Below are 3899 nucleotides of genomic sequence, written 5' to 3'. Positions count from 1 at the left end.
TCCTCAGTGGGCTGCCTGGGGCTGGCAGGCCATAGTTTGAGGACCCCTCTTTTAGAGTTTACTCCTTATACTCACGAAAAAAAAAAACTGTAAAACACCCTCAAGCAGGTCTTCAGGAGGTATTCCTAAAAAAGACACTGTGATCATAGATGATGTCGGCTCCATGCATGAACATCCGTGCATTGTCTTAAAGACTTTCTGGTGTGGACAAGACGCGAGGATGGAAGATGGTGATGGGGATAATCCTGATTCTGGGTAGGCCTAGCCTACTGTGCCTTTGTGTCTTAGCTTTTAACAAAAAAGTTTTAAAAGTAAAAAAATTAAAATATACTAAAAACAGGGAAAAGCTTATAGAATGAGGAAATAAAACATTTGCACAGTGTTTAAGCTAGTACAAAGGAATCAAAAGTTTTAATAATTAAGTTTATAAAGTAAAAATGTTATAGTAAACTAAAATTATTATTGAAGAAAAAAGATGGTTTTGCTAATTTAGCATAGCCTAGCGTACAGTGTTTCTGAAATGTACAGTAGCCAGAAATAATGCCCGAGGCCAGTGGTTCTCAACTTTCTTAATGCTGCGATGCATTTTCATTGTTACAAAGGGGTTGCGACCCACAAGTTGAGAACCACTGCCCTGGGCCTTCACGATCACTCACCACTCACTAGCCCACCAGAGCAACTTCTAGTCCTACAAGCTCTGTTCAGGGTAAGTGCCCTAGACAGGTGTATCATTTTTTATCTTCTATATAACACTTTAACTGGGTCTTTTCTATGTTTAGATATGCTTAGATACACAGATATTTACCACTGTGTTACAACTGCCTACAGTATTCAGTACAGCAACCCGCTGTACAGGTCTGCAGCCTAGGACCAAGGAGCTATAGCACACAGCTTCTGTGTGTAGTAGGCTACACACCTACGTCTGTGTAAGTACACTCTGTGATGCTCACACCACAACAAAATTGTCTCAGGATGCATTTCTCAGACTTTATCACCATCCGTAAGCAATGCATGACTGTAATTATTATTCGGTGAGTTAAAAGATATAAGCTAAACTATGCATCCCGGGCCTGCACAGAGGCCAACAGCCATCCCAGCATAGAGGACTGCAGAGACCACATCCTGGATGCAGTGAAGTGTGACATAATACCATCATCAGGTGGTTTCACTTTCAATTTACAGTTGTTTTAGGGTGGAGATCTTTATCCAGGAGCATTCGCGGCCGATGATAGGGTGGATGGAGATGGACTGTTTGGCTTGCCAAGCTTGCTTTCATTTCCAAGAATAAGCCCTTCCTCCTTAGAGAATGGCAATGGCTCTTTCTCCCCATTCCAGGCATGTGGTGTTGGCTAATGCCCATCCCTCTCTGTCCTTGTCTACATAGATTAGCCCAGAGTGAGCCCATCCAACTTCTTTGCTGAAACTTTCTAAGTTGGGCCTAAGAGAGAGGGACATTCTTTCTGTGGTGATAAGGTCATAAAATAGAATTCTGAAAGACTATTCTTCCCTTATATGGAAGAAGCTGGTCTGCATTGGAACAGAGTATGGCTGACAATACAGAGAAACAGTGAGGACAGCTGGAGAGAGGAAGTCTTGTTGGTCTTCAAGGCTCTGATCCCACCTGCCTGGGAGACCCAGCTGCACCACTCTACTTCTGTTGCATATGGAAGAGCACAGCATCTTTCCAATAAAGTCCTCTTTTTGCTGAAACTAGTTCTAGTTTGGTGCTCATCTCTTGCAATCAAGAGTTCTGAGCAGCAATTTAGTAGTGATGTCTTAACATTTTCATCCTTGTCTTGAAGTCCCATCATCCTCCCTGTTTCCAAGAAGGATCAGCCTAAACTCAATGTTACCAATTTCTTCTTGTTTCACCTCTGTCTATTTATAGAATACTTGGAAAACTTGGCCAATGCGCCTTGCTTCCCCATTAGCTGTGCTTCTGGCTGCTCCCTATCAAAGTTTCCCCAAAACTAGCTCACCATAAAATGCTGTCAACCAAGAGCCACAGCCAGAGAATCCAGCTGAGTGTGTCAAGTGTTGAGTTGAGAATATATTTTTTAAGCACAGGCTGGCTGATTCCAACACACAACCAGATGGGGGCACCACCAGGCTGCACGACCCTTAAAGCCCATTAACTTGAAGAGAGTACAAGGTTGAACAATTAAGTTCATGAACTCGTCCTAGAAAAAGTGCTACACACCTCACTGCTGAATGTCACTACAGTCCCCTTTGAAGTACTTACTCCCCTTGGCCATCTGGTGACTGCAGTGATATTCAGGAGTGAGGTGTGTAGCACTTTTTTAAGAATGATACTGTGAACTTAATTGTCATAATACCTTGTGTGAACTTCCTGCTCAGGAAGGAGTGTGAATTAACTATTCAGTCTAAGTTTTGATTACTGCTCAGTCTGCTTGCCTCAAAGAAAGAATTATTAGAGGCTTGGGAGCAAGTCATAGCAGTTCCAAGCTGATCCCAGGCCTAGCCTCAAGGGGCTTGAGATGACTTCATCTTCTGGGAGGGGTGCAGGGCAGGCCAGGCCCCTCCATTAGATCCCTTTGATTTCCTTCGTGCTGGAGATAGATGACATGGAGACAATTTGTTGTTGTGGCTGTTGTTTTAAGTCTACAATTGCATCACAGGCCTATGTAACTTTCCTTGAAAGGTATCATTCCAAAGCAGCTCTTCCCCAGAGTCAGGCACAGTTTTCAAGGGGCAGCAGCATTGTTTTAGAACCTTCAAGCAATGTCACCTTGGGAGCAATAAAATTGCTCTCTGGTTTTCATGAGGGATGGCAAACATGTTACAGTAGCCATTTGTTGAAAGTGGATGCCAGGTGGGCAGGATATTTGATTCGATGGGGATAAGGCAAGTGCAGCAAGCTCCCTCCTCCCTCCGGGCCGAGTTCTAGAGGGTTTTCAGAGCAGCTGAGCTGAACTCACCTGGTGAAGTCTCAAAGGCTCCTGGACTTGCACGTGTGCTCTGTCACATTTGGCAGGATACAGCAGGTGTTTCAAGAAGCTGTTTCCTCTGCCAAGAAAACAGTGTTTCCTCTGTTTTTGTTTTATTTTATGGTGTTTTATTTTTATTGTATTCTGTTTTACTTTTATTTCTACCAAACCTGTGGAAATTGGGGCTTAAGACTCAGTGAAGCCCAAAATGATTACAGTCAAAAGAACTTTTCCAATTGGTCAACAGCATCCCCCATTCTGACAAAGCGTTTCTTTTCTATTCTCTCTCTCTCTCTCTCTCTCACACACACACACACACACACACTTTTTTTCCTATTTCTCTTTGCTCTCCCTTGCCCCTCCCCTTCCTCTCAACACATTGAGTGAATGCCCTGAACGGTGACAAACTTGCACGTGCTTCCCTTATGACTAACCCCCTGGGCCTCCTGCCAGTCCCCTACAGATGGCCCCAAACTTCAGGCATCCCGTTCAGAGAGCCCCAAGTTTGCAGCCCTGGTCGCCGGTCAGGGTGGAGGAGGACGGCGGGGAGTGGCGGTGTCTTCGTCCTCTGGGAAGGCGAAGCAACTTCCAGGAGGAAACAGGCGTTTCCTTCCCACGCGCTGGAGGGAGCCCTGGGTCCCGGCCGCGGAACTCCACCCAGCCCCTCCCGCCCTCTGGGAAAAGCCAGTCGCCACACACAGGCACACTCAGGCCCGGCGCCGCGCCCTAAGGAGAGCGGCACCCACGGCCAATTGCCATGGCAACGCCACTGTTCCTTCCACTTCCCCACCCAGCCGACCCACCCCCTTCCTCCCTGCGCTGCAGCCAACCGGCTTGTGCGCGTCCCAGGAGCGTGCTATAAAACCTGCGCTGGTGGCGCCGGAGCGAGCGGCCAGCGCCAGACCTGGAGAGGCGAGCAGTGCCAATCTCCAGCGAAGAAAGGCTCGTTTT

The sequence above is a fragment of the Otolemur garnettii genome, unplaced genomic scaffold (genome assembly GCF_000181295.1).
Source record: "Otolemur garnettii isolate 467f Iridium unplaced genomic scaffold, OtoGar3 scaffold00004, whole genome shotgun sequence".
Lineage (NCBI taxonomy): Eukaryota > Metazoa > Chordata > Mammalia > Primates > Galagidae > Otolemur > Otolemur garnettii.
This window is presented reverse-complemented; position numbering follows the sequence as displayed.